At 41.3% G+C, this 27,688-nt stretch overlaps 1 long non-coding RNA gene across 2 annotated transcripts; it reads left to right on the forward strand.

Annotated features, from left to right (window-relative positions):
• Positions 1–211: 211 nt before the first annotated feature.
• On the forward strand, positions 212–27,629 carry LOC309604873. 2 transcript variants are annotated; one of them, XR_014231108.1, is made up of 3 exons: positions 212–2,771; positions 4,207–10,366; positions 17,964–27,629. It is a non-coding gene; the product is annotated as an uncharacterized lncRNA (long non-coding RNA). The 2 variants fall into 2 exon arrangements; XR_014231109.1 differs by having other exon boundaries at positions 26,230–27,629.
• The last annotated feature ends 59 nt before the right edge of the window (positions 27,630–27,688 follow it).

Raw genomic sequence — 27,688 nt, forward strand, 5'->3', positions numbered from 1 at the left:
CCTTTTATATCTTCCTCAATGATAAGATGAAAAGAATTGATTGAGCCTGAGATACCAGCCACGGGCACTCACATCCTGGCTTCTCTTTGCTATCAAAAGTGGCGTGGTGTGAAGGATGACTTCTTTTGAAGAAATGTCTTCTCTTCCACGGACCATTCAGCTCTGGGTGGGAAAGGATATCTACCCAGGGAGTCACAGCAGGTGAGTGGGAACTGGTAGCCCGTGACTGCCCCTGTGTTCATGGCAGGGAAGACGGAGTTTATCTCCAGCCTAGAAACTGTCTTTGGACAACTCACTTTTTCTTTTTATGCCTCAGTTTTCTCACCCGTAAAATAAAGGCAGGGACGCTCTTTACTTTGGAGACTGTTATTGGGATATGTCTCTCCCTTAATCACTTTGAACTTTACGGAAGGGAAAGTTCTCATGCAGTTCTTTCTTTATTATCCAGGTTAACGACTGTCTCCACCCTGCGTTCCTTGGCTGGCCCCCTTCTCATCATCTACCTTTGGGAATATTGCTAAACAGGTTTTTCCTCTGCTATTTCTCTTATACTCTCAGAAATTTCCTCATTTCAAAGAAAACTGAACTTGATGTCTGAAGAAGTGGGGAGTTAATTTCTCTTTCCTTCCACTTACTGTGGGTGTAGTACGTATGACTTGGTCTCATTGAACTGCTTTTTCCTCATCTATAAATTGGGACAATCTCAAGAACCTTACAGGATTGTTGAGAGTAAGAGGTGTGAATGCAGTTTGTGAACTGTAAAGGGCTGCTCAAAGGCCAGGTACTAGACCTGGCAGTTAATTGAGCAAAATTATTATTCAGAGTCATCAAACCAGGAAGTCTTTGTTTTTAGGGGCTTTATGACATTATCTTGGCTGGTCCCTTGATTCTGTGCTTCCTGACGCTCCCTGACTCGGACACAAAGTTTTCAGGTGGGACGCTGGAGTGCACTGGAGATGCCCAATAACCTGAATCTCTTACCCTTTCTGATGGAGTCCCAATCACTTACACAGTGTCAATGCCCTTGCACATTTAAGGCTGAAAATGGAGGCGAGAATGAGACTCTCTGGGCAGGGTTCATAAGTTTCCTCCTTTGCTCCAATAACAGCTTAAACCCACTTTTATTATAATATTTATTACCGTGACTTATAATTATTTGTTTACCTGTTTGTCTCTCCCACTGGACAATGAACTCTAAGGGAATATGGATCATTTGCTTGTAGTGTCCAGAACACAGTACAGTGTCCAGTGCAGAGCAAATGTCCAATACTAAATGAAGCATTACTGCTGGAATTTTCTCTCTCCCTTCCTTACTCATCACCCATGAGCACCCCTGCAGCACTGGCAATTTGGCCATGCCTTGTGTTCTGCCTGAACTCCAACCCCAGTTGCTCCCAGAAATCTGATCATCCTCTAAACTTTAATCACAACCTTTCACCTGACACTGTTCAAGACCCCACGTGGAGTACACGGCCCCAGGGTTGAGTTCCATTAGCCTGTATGATCTGCTATTTGCATGTTTTTAAGGAAACTGGTGGAAGTGCTACATATGTGCAAAAAGGAGAGAAAAGGAAAAATAGAGGAAAAAAAAAACAGGCTCAGAGAACAGGGGAGAGCTGTAGAGGGAATGTTTTGGCATTTGCTTGGCTATAAGAAGGCTAAGTGAAATCTATGAAAATAAAAACTCTATGGGTAAAAGTTAGCTTGGCTTAGAGACTAATGTTTCCCAAAGTACACTGCACAGAAACGAGTTCTATTGATGTTATTATGTATTAACTTTAAAAAGTGTTCCATGTTCAAATAAGTTTATGAAGCAGTGTTATATAAAGTTAAATAGGTTTCTTTACCCTAGAACACCCAATAGCCTTTTATATGACAATGTAGCTTAGACATCTTCGAGAAGAAATAGTCACAATGCTTTGAACAATTTTTTCATCATCCTTAATTGGAGAATTCCATAGGATCAAATGTTTCTTGGAATACATTTTGGGAAACGCTGCCACAGAGATACATATTTGAATTTTAAGATACTTGATAATTGGTTCCAAGGTAACATGGAGTAATATGGGCCTAATGGTAATGCAATTAGGTAGATTCTTGCCTGATTAAACCACTATCTTCAAAGGGTTTGATTAATAGAAGGCTGGCAAGCTGGGCGTATTTTTTCTAGTTGTCTGCTTCCAGACTGTTCATGTCCCTACCCTGGTCAACCCGTTCATAACCACAGAATTTTATGCTTTGTTTCAAAGAAACTATTGCTAAAAACAGAAGCTTATATGACAAACAATAGTCTGTAACGTCCAAGGATTCTGGTTGTTTTCAAAGTCAGTATGAGTTAATGTACAAGATGGTTACTGAAACATACACCTAACCAAATGCTAAATCGATAGTTATTTAGTGTCACCAGTTCAGGTGAGACAACAATCCAATTGCCTTGTGCCCTTTTGGACCCCACATTTTAGTGGATACAATAATAAACAAAAGTGTCTCTATGGGAAAATAACAAAGAAAGTGATGGGTTTGGTGGCCATACAGTGGAATAAAAAGTCAAAGAAATTGAGAATGTTGACCCTCAAGAAGAAGCAGCTTAGCGGAAGGATATGATGTCTATTTTTAAATGTTTGAAGAGTTGCACAAGCAAAGGGGAGTGTTATGGGCTGAATTGTGTCCTCCCTCCCAAATTCATATGTTGAAGATCTAACTCCCATAACCTCAGAATGGGACTGTCTTTGCACATAAGGTCTTTCAAGAAGTAGTTAAGTTAAAATGAGGTCATTAGCTTCAGACTATACTACAAAGCTACAGTAATCAAGACAATATGGTACTGGCACAAAAACAGAAACATAGATCAATGGAACAAGATAGAAAGCCCAGAGATTAACCCACGCACCTATGGTCAACTAATCTATGACAAAGGAGGCAAAGATATACAATGGAGAAAAGACAGTCTCTTCAATAAGTGGTGCTGGGAAAACTGGACAGCTACATGTAAAAGAATGAAATTAGAATACTCCCTAACACCATACACAAAAATAAACTCAAAATGGATTCGAGACCTAAATGTAAGACCGGACACTATAAAACTCTTAGAGGAAAACATAGGAAGAACACTCTTTGACATAAATCACAGCAAGGTCTTTTTTGATCCACCTCCTAGAGTAATGGAAATAAAAACAAAAATAAACAAATGGGACCTAATGAAACTTCAAAGCTTTTGCACAGCAAAGGAAACCATAAACAAGACGAAAAGACAACCCTCAGAATGGGAGAAAATATTTGCAAACGAATCAACGGACAAAGGATTAATCTCCAAAATTCAGCTCAATATTAAAGAAACAAAAAACCCAATCCAAAAATGGGCAGAAGACCTAAATAGACATTTCTCCAAAGAAGACATACAGACGGCCACGAAGCACATGAAAAGATGCTCAACATCACTAATTATTAGAGAAATGCAAATCAAAACTACAATGAGGTATCACCTCACACCAGTTAGAATGGGCATCATCAGAAAATCTACAAACAACAAATGCTGGAGAGGGTGTGGAAAAAAGGGAACCCTCTTGCACTGTTGGTGGGAATGTAAATTGATACAGCCACTATGGAGAACAATATGGAGGTTCCTTAAAAAACTAAAAATAGAATTGCCATATGACCCAGCAATCCCACTACTGGGCATATACCCAGAGAAAACCGTAATTCAAAAAGACACATGCACCCGAATGTTCATTGCAGCACTGTTTACAATAGCCAGGTCATGGAAGCAACCTAAATGCCCATCAACAGATGAATGGATAAAGAAGTTGTGGTACATATATACAATGGAATATTACTCAGCCATAAAAAGGAACGAAATTGAGTCATTTGTTGAGACGTGGATGGATCTAGAGACTGTCATACAGAGTGAAGTAAGTCAGAAAGAGAAAAACAAATATCGTATATTAACGCATGTATGTGGAACCTAGAAAAATGGTACAGATGAGCCAGTTTGCAGGGCAGAGGTTGAGACACAGATGTAGAGAATGGACATATGGACACCAAGGGGGGAAAACTGCGGTGGGGTGGGGATGGTGTTGTGCTGAATTGGGCGATTGGGATTGACATGTATACACTGATGTGTATAAAATTGATGCCTAATAAGAACCTGCAGTATAAAAAACAAACAAACAAAACAACTAATACTAAACTTAAAAAAAAAAAAATGAGGTCATTAGGGTGGGCCCTAACTCAACATTACTGGCGTCCCTATAAGAAGAGGAGATTAGGACACAGACCCATATGCAGAGAAGAAAGACCAGGTGAAGACACAGGGAGAAAGAAGATGGTATCTACAAGCCAAGGGAAGAGTCCTCAGGAGAAACAACCCTGCTGACACCTTGATTTCAGACTTCTAGTTCCCAGAATTGTGAGAAAATAAATTTCTGTTGTTTAAGCCTCCTAATCAGTGGTGCTTTGTTACGACAGCCCTGGCAAACTAACACAGGGAGTGTACCAAATTCATTAGATGGTAGACTTCTTAAGGAGGAAGCTTTGTTCTACATGTCTTTGTATGGAATCTTGTCACATAAGAGGGAGCCAGGAACATGCTCGATAAATGCATGCTGAATGGAGGAACAGTGTTATTCTCTGGGTTAGCAAAGGAAGAGTTAAGACCAATGCATGGAGCAGCCAGTGTGAAGACCCGTGGCTCAACCATGGTGTGGGTGGTTTGCAAGGTAGTGAGCTCCCCAGTCATTGGAAGTGTTCATTAGGAGACTTCCTGACTAGCTGTTAGGTCTGTCGCAGAAGAGACACCTGAACTGGTAAGAGGGCTCCTAGAAGACCCTGGAAGTCTTTTCCATGGATCTCTGGTTCTCTGGAAGTAGAAAGGAACTTCCTAACACTCAGACGATTAACCAGGCATGATTGCCTTCTAGTAGCACCCAAAGATGGCCAACGCCTACAATGAGCATCTTCCAGAGGCTGTGAGAGTCCTGGATTAAGGGGGAACTTGTGAACCACTTATTGGTGTGTCACTTTTGATGCGTCCTTGTACACAGTATATGAGCAAATCTGATTCTAATCAGGTTCAGTGTTTTAAAACAAAGGCAAAATAAATGGACAAGTATGAGTGCTGGATGGCAGGATCTTGATGTGGCAGCAGGAAAACGTATATGGAATGAAATCTTTCAGCCTGTGAACTTGGGCATGAATGGCCTGAATATTGCCAGAGGACATCCAGAAGGCAGTGGGCATTTGTACAAGCTTTCCTCTTTATCATTCTTATAATCATTGGATGCTCCTGATCTATTCTTCTGTGGATCTAGCCTCAGATGTTGATAAAATAGATGCTTGCCTACAAGATGAGATTTGAGAAGTGGAAATGGTCTCTTTTGTCTCTACACATCTCCTTTACCAATCTTTCAGGAGCTTCATTGGGGACGATCTTTTCCAAAAGATATTATCTCTATTAGCATGAAATCCCTCATATTTGCACAGCACTTTTCTGTTTACTAAGCTCTCTCACATTCATTATCTGTGATCCTTCATCCATCCGTGGCTTTTTTCATCTCCATGAATGCATCATGCTTTCTGTGGCACAGAACCTTCCCATGTTCTTTTCCCTCTTGGCTAATGTACCCTTCCAAGTACCCGTACAGCTCTTTCATAGCCGTCATCACACCTGAGGATGCTCTGTTCTTCCTGTAGGCTTTAAGTTCCACAAGGGCGGGAACGAAGTCTGCTTTGCTATCTGCTCCATCTTGAAGCCTGGTGTCATCTCTGGCACAAAATGAACACTAACTAAAGTTTCTTTGAATAAATGAATGAGTATGAATGGCCTTTACTTTTATAATAACATCACATAACCCTGTGATGTTATTATCATTCTTATATTACTTATAAGTTTGGGGAAAACTAAGTGGTTGACCCAAAATTTCACAGATTACACAGATACCCCTTGTATCACAGCTATCTCTATTGGTAACATGAGTCTATGTTCTTCAGGACATTAATAGTCTTGATGTTGACCTGGATGAAATGGAGCTGAAAGAATGGGGGTATTTCTAGATGATAAAAAGAAAATATTATCATTTGGCCTGTGCACACTGCTAAATTTATTTTTTAGGTGATACTATGATGCAGGGTAGGATGGCTTCCTGAGGATTCTTAACCCGCACCTACTTACAGTCAAGACTGATGCAAAGTTTGTTTATCCACAGGGGTGAATGGTGCGGGCATTGCCATCCTGGATCTGCAGTATGTGTAGACACTGTCTTGACATATAATTAAGCCGATTAGAAATTAGACCCTTAGAACTGTACATGCAGGTGTGGGGATTCAGGAACAAGGAAGAGAGTGGGGGGAAGAGGAGCGAGAAGGTGGCAGCAATCACGGGCAAAGAAGTATGACAGTCTGCCTGGGCCATGTGGCTGACACCCCGCCTGACGCTTGTTTTGACTTTTCTCTTACTGCACAACCGGTGCATGCAGATGACTTTACATCTCATAGCAAAATGTGCGACATCAACGTGCTAAGCAAATGCAAACAAAAATATGCTTTCCTCACTCCAAACAAATCTCTCACACATCGCAATGATGCGGTGGCATGGTGAGAGACGGGAGACCCAGGCCCTCAGGAACCAGATCTGCTCATTGTTTAAACCACTCTCTGGGATCCACAGAAATGCGCTGGGAGACCAATGTCAGCCATATTGGATGACTTGCTATTATTTGGACGTGGCCTGCACTTTGATTTCACTCATTCATGCATGCGTGAAAGCATGGTCTGTCCAACTCACTCAACATTTATCATGCACCTACTGTGATCCAGGCAGAGCCAGGCACTAGAGGAGGGGCTATGAAAGACACAGGGGTGAGCCCTCTGTATAGCCTGTCTTCTAGGAGCTCCTAGTTTCTCTGCTTTTGCTCACGCATGGCCCTCAGCCTGGGATGGAGCTCACTCTGCTTTCTCCTCATGGAAATCCCTCCCATTCCTGAAGGCCAGTTTGGGAGCCCTTCCTTTCACTTCTTCACCATGCCTTCCCACAGTGAGAATGAATCACTTTTTCCAGTGCTCCAAAAGCACTCTGCTTCTACTCTGTCTGAAGTTCCACAGTCGGTATGTGATCCAAGTGCTGGCTGTCACCTTATTTCTCCTGCCTTTATTTCTCCTGCCCCCCACCTCCCCAAAGCTTGTAGGACCAGATCTTCCCTAGTTCTGGGAGAATTCTAACAGGAGGAGGAAGTCTATTAGTGGCCTAAACCTCATAAAAGGGAGCTTTATAATTAAGTTTGTAATTTTTGCATTGAAAATCTCTTTTGGCTCAAATATAGCTGCAGGGCTCCAATGTGCTTTTCTCAAAACTCCGTAATGAACTAGAATGATGACAAGGAATTATGCTTCCTTCTCCTCCAGGGCAGCACAGCGTGGTGGCTAGGAGTGTGGAATTCGAAGCCCAGATCTGGTGGGCTTCAAATCCTCACTCTGCCATTTGTTAAATGTGTTACTTTGGGGAAGTTATTTAATATATTTGTGCCTAGGTTTCCTCATCTTTAAAATGGGGATAATAATAGAACATATTTTATAGGGTCGGTGTGAGGATTAAATGTGTTAATACCTGCAATTACGTATGTGGAACACTGCATGGCACTTTACACACCTGTTCAAGAGATGCTAGGTATTAGTTATTACTCTCCAAATAAAATAATTCCTACCTTGAGTTTACTGTGGTATTGCATCACTGATGTTTCTTTCTAATCATATGTAAGGCTTTGAGGCTCAATTTTACAAAAAGCCACTGCTGAGAATAGATGCTTCAAATCCTTCTAGTATTTTTGAAGAGTGAGTCATTCGGAGTTAGATCCTGGAACTTGAGTTTCAATATTTTTACCATGATTAGGTGTCTTCCCTGGGAGAAGTTACTCAGGCCTTCCTAATCTTCTATTTCCTCAACGTAAAAAGGAGAGGTAATCATACGCCCCTCACAGAGTTGCTGTGATGATTGAATGAATGTTGTGAGGTTGAATTAAGTAAATAACATATGGAAGTGTCTAGCATCCTGTGTGACAGTCTTAATAAATGTTTGTTTCATTCTTTTATTAAAAAAACTAAATGATACACCTGGGAGGAGCCCTGAGTATTTGATGGTGCCGAATGAGCATTGTGGCTTTCCATGTGCAGGTGTGATCTAACACACACACACACACACACACACACACACACACACACACACACACTCAGGTATGGATACAGATCTCAAGGCATTTAATCCTCACAATAGCCCTGTGCGGTAGTACCATTAGGACCCCTTTCCTAGGATGGGGAAGCAGATGAGGACAGCTTTTCCGGCCAGGGCTGCTGCTTTGCATGTGCTTCTTGGTCTTTCCACACATCTATTCTGGCAGCAGTTTCATTTTCCTTGAGGACTGAGCCTTCTCCCCAAAACCCAGCTGCTGGCAGGCCTCTGCTCTTGCCTCACTCGCCACAGCATTCTTCTCCCTGGGGTAGACTTGGTGTGTTGAGCTTTTGTGTGGAATGGGCTGATCTCATGACCTCATCCTTTGCCCTGCCCAAGTGCCCACTGGGCTGTGTCTCTGGTGCTAAGCATTTCTTGAGCCAAGCTCTTAGACCAGTGTCTTGGGCAGTCTGGCTACCTTCCACAGAGTCTGCCTCTGCTACCAAACTGGTTTTCCTCCTGTGTTTCCTGCCCTAAAGGACATTCGGACCTGGTCCCTCCTAGCCTTTGAGGTGCATGTTGCTTGCTGGGCTCCCAAGGTGTTGCAGGCCATGTGGGGTGACTGACAAAGTGTCTGCGTTATCTCTTCTGGGGGCTGGCTGGGGCTCCATTTTGTGCACTAGTGAAGCAGAAGTGACCCAAATCATCTGAAGGTCCTTAATTCCATGAATAAAGCTATATTCAGAAAGAGACTGTCATGTAAAGGAGAGGAGCATCATGTTTGGGGAACGAGTGACCATGGCAATTGTGAGCGCAGGAAATCATTGAGTTTTGCATCTGGGTCCTTCAGGAGGCTGGCTTTGTCGTATGATCGCTCTGTCGGTGGGAAATATGAGAGGCACGTGCTGTGACGCCACCTGAGGGCTAATAAATGTGGATTGTCAAGCGACACGAGAATCCCTGGTCAAGGACACTGGCTCTCGTTAGAGAACCGCTGTGGGGACTGTCCAAGAGAGATGCAAATGACCGATTTGAAGCTTTTTCTGTATTTAGTGACCACACTCTTATTGCCTTTGGACAATGAAATCCACACGTCTTTTGTACAGTGGTTGATTTGAGTGATAATCCACATGGTGAAGAGATGAGGTAACTTTTTTTTTTTAACATCTTTATTGGAGTATAATTGCTTTACAATGGTGTGTTCGTTTCTGCTGTGTAACAAAGTGAATCAGCTATACATATACATATATCCCCATAAGAGAGGGTAACTTTCTAAACGGCGTAAGAGATGCGCAAGGGTAAGCAACTTGGACAAAATGGCGGCAGGTACACAGGGACTAGTGGGGCGTGTCTTCAGCAGCCAGCTAAGCAGTCTTCTGCCAAGACCCTCACCTTTGGCCGCACAGAGGCCCCCTCACTGAGTGAGAGCAAAGGGCAGCATCCTGACCATTCATTCCGCGGTCTCTCGCCTGACCAAGGGGCGCCAATTAGGTCCAGTTGTGATGGAAGTGGGAGGGGACTTTGTCTCTAGGCCTTTGACCCTTGGAGTGACTCCATCTGTGTCAGAGGCCAGAGGGCTGGAGAGTGGCGGCTACGCTCTACCTCATCTGGCCACAGCCAGCCCTGTGTGCAGTGACTATTCTATTCCTTTGCCTGATACCCTAAGGTCCTGCAGATCTACGGGGCTGACAATGCCCTCATGCCTCCCCCAGATATAGGCCTTTACTCCATTGATCATTTCAGAAGGTGGATGTTTGGTGGTCGGGGGAAGAAAGATAAAATATAAACACTAGCTATTGGTCCAATGTCTGTTTTGCTTTAAAAGTTAGTATTTCTATTGGTAAAGGGTGGCAAATGCCAGCCTCACCACCCACCTCCAAGGCCTGCCTTTTTCTCACTGTGGGATACAATGAAGTAATTCATAAGAGGCATTGCAGATAAATACTGAAATCTCATTTATCAGGGTTCTTCCAGGGCTCCCAGCTAGTTTAAAATCTAACAAGCTTGCTAAATGTTGGGGCCCCGAAAGTACCCTAAACATATTCATCAACTTCCAGAGATTAAAATCAGTGCGCTTTAGAAAGAAAAAAACAAAACAAAACAAAACCAGAAAATGCCAGCTGCCTTTGCAAACAGCGCATTGGAAAAGGAACATAATTGCGTCCTTTCCCTCTATGTCCAGGAACTTCGACCGCTACTGTGCTACATCAGGTATGTAATGAAAGACAAATGACAAGAAATCTAAACAGAAAAGGGGAGCTGAAGTAACTGTAGTTTTTTATGTTTGGGAGAGGCTGAGAGAGAAAAGGAGCATTGTATCTCGGATTAACAGAACTGCAGGATTTCATTAATGACGGCCCAGCTTTTTAGCAAAAGGAAGATAGTTAGGGCAGTAAAAGAGAACATGACTACAATATGCTCTGCTAATTGGAAATGTATATTATCTTCAGGCGATGTGTGTGTGGGGAGGGGGACTGGGGAGGATGAGAAGAGACCCGTATTGAGAGGCCGGCAGGGAAGAACTGGATGTAGGGCGCCCAGGTTGGGCTGTACCAACGGGGCAGTTAAGGGGCCCTTTCTTGCAGATATGAACGCCAGTGCCCAGAGCCCTCCCTCCCCCATTCCCTTTTAATTCAGTGGCTACGTAGGGGCTTCTTTGATGGCAGCTTTGAAGTTGGTGGCTTTGAGATTACTCTTCCTCTGTGACCTTGACCACCAGCCATGAGGTTAAGGGGGGAAGGGGAGGGGAGGAGGAAGGCGCTAGAGTTGGAAAAAGGAAAGGAAGGAGAGGGGAGGGGAGGCAAGGCCGCCCTAAGACATTTCTGCAGCATTCCACGACGTTTCTGATCACTCTGCAAAGTTGAAATATGATTGCAGCCTTTGCACCGGGAAGGAAAGAAACCATTTAAATGAAAAAGTAGCTGCCTTAGCAGGTCAAGCACATAGTTACATTAATGTCGTGTAGAACAATAAATCAACTTCGATCTCCAATTGAAAAAATGCTAATTTAGCTCAGCGATTCACTGATTGTATTTTCCTCTGATAGAAATCTTTTCTTTTATTTAATGCGAAGCCTTGATTTGACAGCCTCCTCTAATGGTGCTTGCAGACTCTCAGCATTTCAGTGGAATTCTGATCATGGTTTTAATATTCCGTGCAGCTCTGCCCCCTCTGATTTCACGCTCACACATTAACGAGAGCTGACACTGGAGATTAGACTCAGACAGCTGGAATGCCAGGTCTTTGTTGCAGCGTGGACAGGAGCCAACGTCGTTCAACCACAGCCAAGAGGGACCTGGGAAAGTCTTCTTAAGAAGGAGGGGAAGGCGGGGTGGGGGGCTTGCGGGAGGGTGGGAGAGGGGGATGGAGGCCCGAAAGAGAGGCAAGGTAGTTTCTGAAGGGCCTAGGAAAAGACATATTTGCAGAAAGCCCTTTTGTCTCTGAAATGCACATTTGAATCCATTTTGATTTATTTCGAGGAAGTGGATCGTTACAGGGAAATCCCAAATTGTTTGCAGTGTTTTTCTGTAAACTCTGAAAATACAAGTGTGATGCACGGGATAGAAATGGCTCCCTGCTTCGGCTGCTCACTAGCTTGTCTAAGAAACAATGGTGATTACGAGCCGGAGGAAGAGTGCTTACATAAGGAAATGTGTTCCCCCTTTGCCTTAAAAAAAAAAAAAAATCACTTAGTTCTAGGTGAATAGATGGGGAAATAAAACTAGATTTATGAGCCCAGGCTGCCTGCTCAACTAGTGACTACCCAGGCAAGAAAGGAAGTCTCGTAGCCTAACTGCCTTGATCCTAATAAATGGTTTCCTGATACCAGAAATCAAATAAAGATCCCTAGTTTCATCTAAACCATGAAGCAGCTTGTGCTCAGAGAGTGTCCACGTTGCAGAGGAAAAGGCAGGGTGCTGCCTGAAACAGTGGCACAACTTTCTCCAAAAGCAAATGACAGATGATCAAAGTTGCAAAGATGGCACATTAATACTATGCCAAAAAAAAAATTGTTTCTGCTCCCGGGGGAAACCAATTGAGTAGAAATAACAAATGTCCTTCTTGCTAACTGTATCATTAATAATAATCATACTTTGCATTTTTATGGGATACCAGGATTCTAGAGTCCTTTATAAATATGCATGGGGAAGGCTGAAGAAGAGAGGTGAATGTACCCATTCCCAATGTTTGGATGAGGGGACTGAGGACCAGGGCCCTGCAGGGGCTTACTGGGAATGAAACAGCAAACAACTCACAAAGCCGCATGCTGCAGCCGGCAGGAAGCCATCCAGGCACTTTCTCTGACACCCACTGCTCTTTGCTATGAGCATGGCTTTAGTTTGGGGATGAGATGAGCTGGACCATCTTGTATCACTTTGGCCTATTGTTCTTTTTGCCCTTCTGCCTGGTCTTGGTTGGATCACCGCCACTGACATAGGTTTATTAATTCAACTAGTATTTATTGAGCCCTGAACTAGGCAACATTTTGATTAAAAAGAAGTATGAGTTAGGATGAAGATATAAATTACAAGCATCCCTAATATTTTAATAAAAATGCAGAGGTCATGTCACAGTGGTTAAGAGCAGAGCTTATAACACAACATGTATCACAGTAATTAAGAACAAGTCAGACAAATTTGTACATGAATCTCAGGTTTTCTCTACTGGCTTCGCGACCTTTAGGAAGGTCACTTCTCTCTAAACCTAAGTTTTCTTGTCTATAAAATGGGGATTAAAGTGAAAGAACCCTTAACACACACACACACACACACACACACACACACACACACACACACACACACACACACATTGCTCAGTCATAATAAACGCTCAATAAGTTCTGCTTATTTTTATGGCACACATTAGAATAGACAATCCTTATTGCCTTCAACGTACTCTCCTTGATAGATGTATGCTTATTTCCAAGATAATGAGAAATTGCTCAAAGCATTTTTGGAACTCTTCTTTAGAATCGTGTGTGGACACTCTTGGCACTCTCTCTTAAATATCTTCAAATGTGGCACATCTTCATCTTCAGAGGGTGGATTTGTTGTGGGAAGCTACTAAAAAAGTTGCCCTGAAGCTGTGTCCCATGAATATCGTGGGCAATCAAGCTGGGAGAATATTGTTTTGGAAATAATGTGCCTATAAAGGAATTAGATTGGTTTTCTTGTATGGCATATAAACTGAATCTGACCACAATTCCGAGGCCAAGAAGCGTCTTGAGCAAATTCAGCCATTTAAAAATATACATGTAGCCTCCCAAGGAGAGGACTTAGAAGGGATCGCAGATCGTGATACATTTGTGGGGAAGAGAGTAAAACATTATTTCACGGTCACATTTTATAACAGCCTTCCCTGAAATAGCTGATAGTGCCTGGCAGAAGAGAAGGACATGCCCATGAGTTCTTCAGACTATGCAAAATCTGAGGCTCATTTCTCTCGACTTGGCCCTTTTAGCTTATGTACAGCTTTAGCCCAGGGTCAATTTCCTCATTTATTCAGAATTGATTAAGCACCTACTGGGCTTCTGGCTAGGTACTAAGGGTTAAAGTTTACTAAATCAAGCTCCCTACCTCAAGGGCCTCACAGTCTAATAGGGAAAGCAAACACATAGTTGCAGTACAGAGAGGTGAGTACAGAGAGGGACATGTCAGGTGTGGGTAGAACGTGGAGGGCCTTGATATACGTCATGCTCAGTGTGGATGTATCTTAGATGTGATTGGGAGCCATTGATGGTTAAAGCTAGGCAGTAACATGCTCCCATTTCCCTTTCCCTTTTGTTCTATCTATCCTTATCCCAATGCCCGGCCTCCATGTCTTAAGAACTGACCCAATCTTAGACTACCTATCTTAGCCCTGAGCACAGCTGAAACACCATTGTGCTTTTTCGTGATCTTTCTCCCTTATTAAGGGGCTCTTTGGCAGAGAGAGAGGGGAAATCTTTCCTGAGTCCTGCTTCCAGGAAGATTTAGGATGTGTGATTTATTATAATTTCAATTGTAAAAGGTTTGGGTTTGGCTTAAAGAGTTGTTGTGTTTTTTGGGTTTTTTTTTCAACTTACAATGTCTGAGTCTGTTCCAAGTGCTGTAAACCATGGCAGCTTCCAGTGGCCCCAGATAGCATCCCCCATAGTCACATTACTTACAAGTGGTAATAAATGGCTTTGACCAAAGGGGAAAGTAGATTAGCTGAACAGAATGCTTAAGTGCCAAAAGATGGGGCAGACTGCTTCTGGTGGTTAGATATCATTGATCATATCAGTAGCAATACTGCATATATAGAATATGCTGGAAGTCAAGGAGCCTGTGGTGGTTTTATTTCTACCTCATTGCTTTGCCTCCGTGACACAGAGGCAGGAGTACCACTTGTGCCAACACACTGTCATTGAAAAAGATCCATTTGTTCAGTGTGTGCAATTCTCCTGACTCCGTGTGTTCACTCTGGGTCAGAGCACCTAGAAGTATCTAAATGAGATGTAGGAGACTGCAACTGTCTCCTGGGATCTGAATTGTCTAGTGGCTTCGGTGTGTTTGAACCATTCTGAATGGTCATGATAATAGCATCTCTTAGAAGACTGACTCTGAACCTCAGTATCGTACCACACACGAGTTTCAGGTGGGTTACAACCATAGCACTTGTGGATAATTTGCTCAAGTTTGTAGAAAATTTAATTGGAAAATATCGAAGGAGGTTATCTCTAGAATGCCGCCTCATCATGTCCTTTCTAGTATGCTTTCTGAAATGGAAGAGAAAAGTGTGGTTATAGGGAATTAGAGAGTCTCTGAATAGCCCCCAAAGAGAGTGCCATATATGCTAATTTATGTCCATGTCATGTGTGTCCCAACAGAAAAAAGGTTGAGAACTACTATGCTGGAAAATGACATTTGGTGTAAACACAGGCACATCATGTATGCAATTCAAATGGAGTTTACTCATTGTGAGATGAGAAAAGACTACATAATGATGATGTCTTTCAGTAACTGGGTTTCAAGGTGTGTTTTTTGAGACCGGTATCTGCTGTAGGATCCAGAAGAACAGGGTACATGCCAAGTAGTCTATTTGTCCCATTATCGTGTAATCCTTAGTTATCCTAATTAGGCCTGCAGATTTTCCCATTGCTTCTGCTTGTCTCTGAGCAGTTCCTGGGATTATGAGGGATTATAGTAGAGGTTATGGAGGTCATGAGTATAGGGAATCAAAATTTGTTGAACATCTACTATGTGTTGGTAGTATATATATTAAATACATATATAATGTAATCCTCACAATCCTGCAAGGTTTTATACCCATTTCACAGATAAGGTTTCTGAGACCCTAAGAAACCTACATAACTGGGCCTCTAAAGTCAAATCCTAGAACTAACAGGAATAATTTGAATCCAGATCTTTCTGAAACTCCAAATCCTTGCTTCTTTTCTGAGCGTGTGCCTCTCATAGGGTTGCTGGGCATGGGAGGGCGCACACATTCTCAGTGGTTCCCTTGTAGGACATGAGGGTAGGATTGGGCCCAGTATAAAGTTCAAAGGCTTGGGATCAATTTCAATAATTAGGGCCAAGTACGGCTCATCCATGACAGCATCTAATGGAATACATAGGTCGAACCATGTGAGAGTGCCAATACTTGACCATTTTTTGTCTATAAAAATGGAAACTTTATATGATTCAACCTAATAAAAGTAGTATCAGCAGTGCTGAGCACACTTAATATGTTTTTCTCACACACAGGATTGAAAAATCTGGCTATTAAAATGGAAACAGAAAAGGGTCATTCACTTTGGCTCCCAAAGTTATATATCTGTGGCTCCAAGTCATCTGAATGGGGTAGCCCAGCTTGAGACTTGTGGCATCTGCAGAAGCAAGCCTCCTACAGTGAGAAAGAAGGAGAGAGGTAACCTCTACCCCTCTCATGTCATCACAGGCTCTAGGAGCTGTAGTCCCTCATGGCCTTTCCAGGATACTTTCTGAAGTGCGAGACAAAAGTGTGGTTAGAAAAGTGTGCAACTAAAATCACCTGCCTGGCTCTCCGGCCCTGTATCCCTCTATACTTCAAGGAAGGCTAGTGACCCACTGTTATGGACTGAATTATGTCCCTCAAAAAGATATGTCCCCAATACTGCAGAATGTGACCTTATTTGGAAATAGGGCTGCTGCAGACCTAATTAGTTAGGGTGAAGTCAGACTGGAGTAGAGTGGGCCCTTTATCCAATATGGCTGGTGTCCTTCAAAAGAGAAGAGACGCACAGGGAGAAGATGTGACAACACTGAGGTATCCGCAAGCCAAGGATTGCCAAGGATTGCAGACAAACACCAGGAACCAGGAGAGGCAAGGAAGGAGTGTCCCCTACAAATTTCAGAGGAAGTATGGTCCTGCTGATACCTTGACTTTGGACGTCTAACCTCTAGAACTGTGAGATCATAAATCTCTGTCATTAAGTCCTCCAGTTTGTGGTACTCTGTTGTGGCAGCCCTAGCAAACTGTGACGCTCACCTGTTAGACTGTCTACGTATCCCCTTCTCCTGCTGTCAGTCAAGATGATTAAGAAAATAAAATTATTATATAAAAAGATAAATCCTAGATTTCAGAAAACAGGGCTCACTAGACTTATTTCTAGACTGTTCTAAAGAGTTTCTTTTTTTTTTCTGAACCTTAAGTTTGAGGGCTACATATGCAGACTGGTGTCTTCTTAGCAGGAGGTTTTCATTCAATTTATGACAATCAATCTACATGTTAAATTTACTCTGAGCCTAAGTCATGGCCTAATGAATTCTGAACAAATGTGCTGCTTTCCCACTGAATGACAAGGTAAGGAAAGTCAGTGAGGTCTTCTCTGGCAACTGTGATTGGCCTTCACACCATCAGCAATTAATTCATGTTAAATTGAAAATGTTATTGGGGAGGCACACTATTTTATGCTATTATCATCATTGGCAGCTAATCCAGGATTCACTCATCAGGTTAGTCAATCATTAGCTGGACCCAGACCCAAGATGGTCACAAATAGACTCACCCAGTATTTACTGAGTATCTGCCATATATATAAGACCCTGGTCCAAAGACTTTGAATGATTTCATTGACTCTGCACCACAATTCCAACACATAGTTATGTCCATTAAAACATGACAAAAATAAGACTCAGAGAGGTGAAATGACCTGCCCAGAGTCACACCGCTAGTAAGAGCGAAATGGTGAGCTTTGGACACAAAGATCAGACATGGGGATGGCAGAGAGAACAGCTCCCAAGAAGTACGTCACCGGGAGGGTTTGAGAAAATCAAGGAGCACGGAGAATACTGGGGACCAGGAAGTGGTACTCAAAACCACTGGGCATGAGGGAGGAGGTCTAGAGTAGACCCTCCCCCGCCCCCGCCCCCCATAACTGTGATCATCAGAGGTCTGAACTTGGAGGCAGAAGGTCTGCTGTTCAGCTCTACCATTTACGGGCCTTCTGTCCATGAGCTAGAAACTGAATTTCTGGCCTCCCTGGCCTCATTGTTTTAAACTGCAAGATGGGAACAACTATACCTTTGTCCTTGGGGTGTTCTGAGGTTTGCCCACGATAATGCACATACAAATATATAGCAGTTGTTAGGTAATCAGTAAAATTTAGCTTTCCGTCCCCTTCCCCAATTACATCCTGGGCTGGCCCAGAGCTAAAGTCAGGTCTTTCTGAGAAACTCTATGACGCAATGTGCTATTACAAACATGATTTTTCAAAAACAGCCATTTTGTTTTCTTTTTTTTAAATGATAAATAAAATATTCTCAAAGAAAATCATTGATTTAGTCATCAGATATTGTTTCTACAGATACCAAAATTCTACAAATACCAAGCATGGCTGGATCAGACACAAGGAATTCAAAGATACTGCCTGCCCTGAGAAATAGTCTTTATCCCTTCACTGAAGAACTATAAGGATTTATATTTTTTAATAGTTTTTCCTGATATATATCTCTATGCATACATAATCATAAGGAAGGTATGTTTTTGTTTCAATTGTTTCTTATCATTATTTGCTGAATACTTTACCTGTGTGGGGAAAGTCATGCTTCAGCCTCAGGGCCTTTGCACTTCCCCTGTATATCCTCATGGCTTGCTGCTTAACTTGCCTCAGGTCTCTAATCAAATGTCACTTTATCAGACACCTTATCAGAGAGGCTGCCCTGACCACTTATCTAAAATACTCTCTTACTACCCCTTGTCTTTCTCTTCCCTTACCATTGCAAATTGACCCTTAGATTGTTCATTACCTAATATTATCTCATAGGTGTGTTTACTTATTTATGTACCATCTCCCGTATCCAGCCCCTTGCCCTGGCTGCTAGAATGTAATCAGCATGAGGGGCAAGGCTGCATTTTGTTCTGACATATCCCTAAGACCTACAACAGTGACAGGCCTATTGTAAGTACTCAAGAGAAGTTCCATGTTCAACATTTCTACTGACTATATAATAAATCACATAGTTTCCCTTGTGTTTCCAGAGCCACAAAATATTTGCTAATGAGCCTCCCCCAGCTTTATTCACTTTACACTTCCCTCACTATGCAGTAAACATATGGGCAAATTTTATGTTTATATATTTTGGTAAGGATTGCTCTGTCTTCCCTCCCCACCCTCGAGCCCCTGCCCTGCTCCCAGAGTGTGTGCCCCTGTATCCCTGAGAGCAGGCATGTCCCATAGCATCTCCTGGAGGATGGCCTCTGTTTCTCTCCATCTAGATCTCCAGTTCCAGAATGCATACACGAGGGATCTAAAGCCAATTTTGCTGACTGGCTTGTATTTGCAGTGCGCCCAAATTCCTCACTAATAGCTATAAATGTGCAAAGGAAGGAAAAGTGAAAAATGTGATGTGCAATGAATCAAAATTGACCTGGCCTACATTTTGGCGTCCTTCCTGACACCCACCTGAGACCTCTCACCTTGCTATCATTATCTCTCATTAGAAATGACTCAGGAAGCACAAGGTAAGCAGTTCTAGGGTGCTGATTGGATTTGTGGGGCTGTGTTGATAAGAAGCCACATTTCTCCCTCTCCCTCTCCCTCTCTCCGACTGGCTGTGTAGCAGGACCTTTGGAGAGAAATGTTTAGTGGTTAGCAAGAAAGTAATTAGGTCCAGAATTGCACATCAGCAACACTTCTCCATTTTCAAATGGCCAGCACTGAGGATTTTACAATTTATACCTCGGTGCTAAATTAGATCAGGTGTCTTAGCTTCTTAGTTTCAGAGTTTGTTTTTGTTTATTTTTGTTTGTTTTTTTTTTTATATAATTCAAGGTTCTTTCATACGACCAGGACACTACTGGAGGCAGTCACTGTTCTTAGTTCCATTCCTCTCCTTTCAGGAATTTTCTATGTATAAATAAGCGTGTATGTACACTATTCTTTTTTCCCCCTCTGCAAATGGATGCATACACACTATTCCACACATCACTTTTTGCTCTGCAATTTGTCTTACGGATCTTTCTTCAATATACACAGAGAGATGACCCCACTTTAAAACCACTACCTAGTATTCACTTCCATGAATGTATCATATTTTATTTTACCAAGCCCCTATCAAGGGATATTTAATTTGTTCCCATTTTTTTGCAATTACAAACAATGTAATAAATCATTTCACACATGTGCAAGTATATCACCAGGAAAAATTTATAGAGGTGGAATTTCTAGGTCAAAGGATGTGGACTGTTTACATTTTGATAGATCATTACAGACGCCCCTCTGTAGACAATCTGACAACAAACCCTCCCATACAATTTGGGCAAACACACAAGACCGACTCCTTCCTCGCACTGTCACCAGCCTTTTCATCTTTGACAGTCTAATTGACAAACATATTATTTCACGGTTTCCACTTGCATTTCTCATGTGTTTAAACACTATTTATATTTCTGTGGATTGTCAGTTCATGACTTTAGTCTAATACTGTTCTGGGTTATTGGTCATAGGACTTTTAACAAGGAAGTCTGTATGTATTAAAGAGACAAGCCATTTGGAATATGGGAATATTTTCCCCTGGTTTGTCAATCTTTAAATTTTATTTATATTTCATTTACCATGCCAAAAAGTGGAGTTAGATGTAACACTTCTCCATTCTGAGACTTTAAAAAATTTTTTATTTTATATTGGAGCATAGTTGATTAACAATGTTGTGTTAGTTTCAGGTGTACAGCAAAGTGATTCAGTAATTTGTCAAGCAGCAAGAGATAACTAATACATGTGTCTTCCTGAACTGTCTTATTGTCATAATTTTTTCAATTGATCCTTTTATGTTACTTAAGGATTGCGATATTGTCTGCAGGTAATGATAATGGTGTGATTTTTAAAAAATCACTTTATTGTTTCCCCATCAAGCCTGATGCCAGATTTATGAATTCATGAATTTTAAAATTTTTAAATTCATGAATTTTATTATGCTAAGGAAATCTATTCATTGATTCCCATTTTATTAAGTGTTTTAAAAATCAATAATGATGTTGAACTTTGTCAATTTCCTTTACAATACTTAAGAGTATTATCTTATGATTTTTATGCTGAATTATATTTAACAGGGTTGCATTTTTGCATTATTATTCATAAGCGAGAGTGATCTTATTTTGCTATCTATTGCTTGTGAAATATTGGCTAAGTCTGAAGTTATTGTGACCTACTTGATGTTTCTGTAATCAATAGAAGTGGAAGCTTTTCTCACTTTTTCTATGTCCTGCAGCAGTATAAATCAGCGTAGGCAAACTTTTTCCATAAAGGGCCAGACAGTAAGTATATTATGCTTTGTGGGCTGGATGGTCTCAGTCCCCAAATATTCAGCTTACCAGTGTAGTGGGAAAGCATATACAAATGAGTGTGACTGTATTCCAATAAAACTTTATTTATGAAAAGAAGAGGCGGGTTGGATTTGGCCCATGGACCATAGTTTGCCAAACCTTGGTATAAATCAGTTTTCTCGAACTTTAACGTGCATGCAATCTCCAAGGAACCTTGTTAAAACCAGATTTTCCTTCAGCAGGTTTGCAGTGGAACCTGAGAGTGCATGTCTCACTAGCTCGCAGGTGATACCCATATGCTGGTCCTCAACCACTCCGAATCACAAGGCTTTAAATAACATTGAAACCGTCTGTTTTTAAAGTTTGGTCGAATTCATTTGTGAAAATATCTAGGCCTAAGTTCTTTCAAATTTGTCTGTATTTTATGAATATTGGTAGTTTTAAACTTTTGATCTCTTCAGGGGTTAGTTTTGGCAATTTATGGTTTCCTAGAAAAGTATCCATTTCAACTACGTTCTCATATTTGTCTGCAAAGAGCTGAGCAAAGTCGTTTTTTAAAGATTATTTTCTTATTTGTGGTTATTTCTTTATTCTTATTTCTTCTTTTATATACCTGTGCTTTGATTAGCTAATGTTTTATCTGTTTTATTTTACTTTTTTAAAGGTCTATTTTGGAAAAATTAAAATATAGTTGATTTACAATATTATATTAGTTTCAGGTGTACAACATAGTGATTCAATATTTTTTTATAGATTATACTCCATTTAAAGTTATTATAAAATATTAGCTATATTCCCTATGCTGTACAATATATCCCTGTATCTTATTTATTTTATACATAGTAGTTTATACCTCTTAATCCCCTACCCCTATCTTGCCCCTTCCCCTATTATTTCAAAAAGATACATGCACCCCAATGTTCATACCAACATTATGTACAATAGCCAAGATATGGAAGCAACCTAAGTGTCCATGAACAGACAAGTGGATAAAGAAGATGTGAAATATTACTCAGCCATCAACAAGAATGAAATTTTGCCATTTGCAACAACATGGATGGACCTGGAGGGTAATATGCTTAATGAAATGCCAGACAGAGAAAGACAAATACTGTATGTTAAAGGTCTTGAGTATATTTATTTATTCTACCCTGTCTGGTTTTCCTTTTTAATTTCTGCTTTTATTTTTGTTTTCTTCTGGATTACTTTTTTTTCCTGACTTCTTGAGTTTATACTTAATTCAATCTTTAAAAATCTTTCTTTTATTAATGTAAACAATATTAAACAATGACTATTTCACTGAGCTTTGCTCTAACTGTATCACATAGAGTTTGGTATTATTATTTTCTACATAGGTATCAATTCTTACCTTGATTTCCTCCTTGACTCAAGAATTATTTAAAGTTTCTAAATTTCCTAGATAATAGGTTTCTTTTTTCCTAGTTTTAATTTTATTACATTTTTGATCAAAGAATGTTGTCTGTAATATCCTCTCTTGATCTATCATTAACTCAGAGAGGCCTAATAAGTCCCTTTCTACTGATGAGTTTCTAGTAATTTCTGTGGACTTTGCTTCCTGAATTTTGAAGCTGCATTATTTAGTGCACAGAGAGTCAGGAGAATTCTTCATTGTGGATTGTAGCTCTTGATGTGTCCTCTTCAATGTGTTTAGAGCTTTTCAGGTAACAGTTAGTGTATGACCATTTCCCTTATCCTAGTCTTTCTTAGCTTTCCTTAGCTCTATCTATTTTTGATGAGGCTTACCTATAGGCCTTGGGGAATTCTGGCTTCTGAAAGAAGTGAATCAAGCTCCCTAGCTCTGACAGATGTTTGCCAACTTGATCTGACTCCTGGTGTGGCAAGGCAGTCAAAGTATTTCTTAATATCCACTCCCTACTCCCCAACCTCAGTCATCCCCATTGGCCCAGACTATACAACTGTCCTTCTGCCTCAATTTCCCTTCCAACCTCAGCTCAAAGTCTGACCATGCCTCACACCACATTTGCTTGGCTAGAGCCGCTGGGTCTTAACAGCTTGCTGCATTGGCCTGGCCTGTTGGACTGACCTCCTGCAATAACATTGCCAACAAAACTTTGAGAAGTACCTCAATTTCTTCTCGAGCTTGTGCTGCCTGTTAAGATGGACCACTCTCTCTCCTCAGTGTGATACCTGCAGGACACACACCTGAGCTGTCCATTCCCTCTGAATACAACAGACCCACCACTTGCTCTTTCTGGGGCTAGCTGTGGCAGCCAGGCCACCTCACCAGGTCCTGGAGCTTCTCTTCACCTCTCTTATCCACATTGTTTGAGCTTCTCACTTCATGACTGCAGCTGTCTCCAGAGGAAAATCTAAGTGATACGGATATCTAAGTGATTATCCCTTTCCTAGATTTTGACTAAAAATTCTTGTATCTGGCAAATATGTTCTGGGGATATTGTTTCTTATACTTTCCTACAAAATTCACCTGTCACAGTAAAATCTTCTCATATGACCTGTAGGAGACTGTTCCCATTAGCCTTAGTAAATTAGGTCTTTTTGGCTCTTCAATTAATTATAATCTTTACTTCTATCTTAATCATAACCTTATTTACCTCTCCTCAAAGAGCAAAAGAGACTAGCAAAGTATTAATTTCCCTCCCCAAAATAACAAAATTGCAACAATGATAATAATAATGGCTAACACTCTCTGAACACTTTATTGTGTAGTTTCTATGTAAATACAGAGATCTCAGTTAATTCTCACTGCAATCTTATCATGTAAATGATATAATTGTTATTATTATTATCATCAACCTCCTCCTCCTCCTCATCATCTTCATTTTATAGATTAGGAAACTTAAATAAATTGAGTAAGAAATTTAAGGTTATATAAGTTCAAAGTGGTGCTACAGAAAGGACACCAGGTCTGTGTAACTCCGAAGACTACACCCTTATCCATTATACTATGTTGTTTACTAGCCAATTTTCCCCAAAGCCAAGTAGATTATATATGTTTTATTGATTAATAAGTTTATGCTCTATGATGGATTCCATATCATAATCAGCAAAATTTACTGGTCTTTTTCCCAGGTTTTATTCCAAGAATCAAAGTAACAATTTATCAGTCATAGGGCACAGCAGATGTTTTAAATAACCATTTTATACATTTATTCTTGAATTTTTTAAAAGCCCTTTGATTAATATAATTGTATTAATTCATGTTCAGAAGATCTTATAGACTCAACATTATTTCATCTATTACCTTTGAACTACCTCTCTTAAACGACAGTGAATTAGAATAAGTTATGCTAGCTGCTATAATAAATAACCTTCCAAGCTCCAAAGGTTTAAAAAATAAAAATTTAGTTTTGCTCATGTGGATTCAAATCAGATGTGCTTGTCAGGCAAACTTCCAATCTCTCATTTAGGAACCTGGGCTCCTTTCTCTTATGGCTCCACCCTCTACTGAGTCCTTGAATCATCTCCAATCAGTATTTCCATTCAGTAGAGGAAAAAGGGTGTGGAAGAAGTTTTTTATGGGGCAGGCCTAGAAAGGGAGGATATCTCTTCTGTACCTTTCATTGGCCAGAACTCAGACTCACAGCCCCAAGTAGCTATAAAGGGGGTTAAGAAATGTAGCCTGTAGCTCTGGGCCAGAGGGAGAAGGAAATCTGCTCTATGCACACAGCGGGCTCATCCAGACAGTCTGGGATCTCACTAGCTTATTCGGAATGGATAACATAGAATCCATTCAGATTCTATTGTCTACTTTCCATCCAAGATCTTTGCATGACCACCACTTCAATTTCTGAATTGAATTCTTCTTTTAAATGCGTGCGCTGGTTTTAAAGATGCGTTTATACCTTCTTTGACTCTCTTTTGCTTAAGAGGTCGACCTTCCTTCCCCTCCCCCTGAGTGTAGGCTGCACTTAGTGACTCACTTCTGGTGAGTCAAACAGAGTAGAAATCATGAGACGTCACTTCTAATATTAGGTTATAAAAAGATTGTGGATTCTGTCTTGGGTGCACTTCCAAACTCCCCCCCCCCAACCCTCCCTTTGAGTCACTTGTTCTGAGAGGAGTCAGCTGCCCTGTCCTGAGCAGCAATGGTGTGAGGACACTCGGGCAGCCTATAGAGAACTGTGAGGGCTGCCAGCAAGCATGTGAGTGATGTGAGAAGTGGATCCTTCCCCACTCGAGCTTAGAGTTAACTGTGACCCCAGCCAATACCAGGACTTCAACTCACAAGAGACTCACAGCTAAATTGCTCCTGGATTTCTGAACTACATCAACTGTGAGATAATGTCTACTGTTTTAAGCTTCTGAGTTTGGAATAATTTGTGACATGCAATAGATGACTAACATAATGCAGTTTTAAAACTTGTTGTATTTTAGCGCCTTCTATGCTGTCATGTGGGTTTACAGACATTCTTCCAGAGAGAGTATAATGATACTTAAACTTTACTGTTATTTATGTGACTATCTCTCAGAGCTGATGCTCACTATTGGCTATTGGTTCTGGGATTATGTAACCTGTCCTGGGATCCATGTGTTAGTGCAGCTGCTGGATGTATGCGGAGAATGTTTCTCTGCCTGCTGTGTGCAAAGCCTGCTCTCTCTCTCAGAGAGGTGTGCCACGCTGGAGAAGAGTGGTGTTGATTTTTACCTTTGAGCATGTTATTCTCTGGGATTTCATCACACACTTAGGGAACTCCAATTTCTTCTACTTTGGTTTTACCTGTGTCTCCCATGACCCCATAAAGCCCAATTCATTCATCCTCTTGATTAAGGAGAATCACAATGATGAGAGAATCCATTCTGATTCTGGCCTTTGGGTATGGGGGAAACTGCCATTTTTCTATCACATTCTATTAGCAAGCAGTTTGTTTCGGTTCTCACATTTAGGCTTCATATCAGCCATGAGAGGCCCATATTCATTGCATCTGTTTTATAGATGCAGCAAGGTAGAGAGCTATGATGTGGGGCAGGTAGAATTTGATTGCAAGCCTATGACTCCAAATCTCATGCTGTATCATGAAGTCTTCTAGAGCTTGATAGGCACACGCCTCCCTTGTCTTATAGGGACAGAAGTTATTATATACTCTATACCAGAAAAGAATTTTCCAATCAAAACTCAAATGGTTACCTGTGTATGTAGAGCTTAAACGTCTGTAAACCCACTGATGGAAGCCTGGCAGGGGCTGAACAACTTGAACTTGGTCTTTTCTTTTTTTAAATATAATTATCCTCTAAATTTTTACTTACGAGTCTCTTAGGGATTTTGCCTTAAAAGAGATCTCAAAGATGATAGAATATATCTCCTTTAGTTTACAGATACATTTATTACTTGGCCTCGCTTCTGGAATTAAAAAGTCATCTCTTTCTTCCTCAGCCCAAGTAGACCTGAGCCACTCTGAAAAGGGAGCTGAGGGCCAGACATAGGCTGTAGGGAGAGCCAAATGGGGCTGTCTGTAGAAGTGCATGCTGCATTTCACTTCTTAAAGTCCTTCTGGTCTCAAAATGACAGTGTCCAAATACTACTCTTGGTTATAGGATACCATAGCTCATACTCAATGCATATTCTCAATTTCCACTGGCATTAGAAGGGCACGTGACTACCCAGTCAACAGGAGAGAATTCCATGATAAGCTGTGACGAGCCATATGAAGACAGCTCAGTACAGCTCACTGGCTCCTCATTCTGTGAATGAACTTGAGCTTGGGCACACACCCCATGCTTGGAGACAGGGCATTAACGCATCAGCTCTAAATACTCATTTGCATGCAGAATACACTTAGAATGATTTTTAGCTGAGAATAAAAAGAACCAATACATACTTAATGATGCTCAATAGCACTAAATATATTAGTATTGATCTCTGAAGAAAACACCTATTGACTCAGATTTCCGGTCCCTTGACTTGTATTGTCTACCAACTCCAGCAGGTTTCCTTGCCCTATGTAATGGCTAGCTCCAAAATCTTCAGCTCAGAATAAGACCCCAAAGTATTTCTTCTTAAATGAGCATTCTGTTGAAGTCAGAAAATGGTGGAAAAGCACAAAGCGGAGATAGGGACTAAGATGGCCTTCTGCCTTGAACGGAGCTATCAGACCTGGGAAGCAACAATTTTCAGCCTCTGTGCTAGACGCTGGACCATGCCTGCAGGGGGCCTGCTGTGCGCAGGGCATTGTGTTGGAATTCCATGAGCAGAATTCTGAAGAAGGACTGAAAGGAGGAACTGTGGGGTGATTGCCCTAGTTGACCACAGGGAATTAGGTGGATGACTCAATAATTTTTCTTTTCTGGGTATGGTGAGATGAACTGGACACAATTCCTAATGCCTCAGGAACTCTGCCCTGGCACCCAAGCTAGGTGGGCTGATGCATAAACCCATTAGCCAGAGTGGTAATGTTGTGAATATCCTCTGAGGTCTTTAGAAATTGTTTTAGAATTTTAATATTATTATGACATGTTCCCATTCCCTTTGATTGTTTCTAATTTGCTCTGATTCTGAGTTTCTGCCAGACTCAGAATGCCTTCTCTGACAAAATCTGACTTTTGCGGCAGCCACAGAGACTTGCTGCTCAGACCTGCCTTTAAGAGAACCACTGTGAGGACAGCATCTGCCTGACAACCTCCAGATGCTGCACCTTTGGATCCTCTGCAGTGTTGGTGCCAAGGCCACAGTCTCTACGAGGTGCTCCCAGCCAGTGACCGATCACGGGAGGTGACAGAGAAGGGCTGTTCCTGCCCAGTGCAGTTCTCCACTAGTGAACCTGTGGTCAG

The sequence above is a fragment of the Balaenoptera borealis genome, assembly GCF_965194805.1.
Source record: "Balaenoptera borealis genome assembly, chromosome: 11".
Lineage (NCBI taxonomy): Eukaryota > Metazoa > Chordata > Mammalia > Artiodactyla > Balaenopteridae > Balaenoptera > Balaenoptera borealis.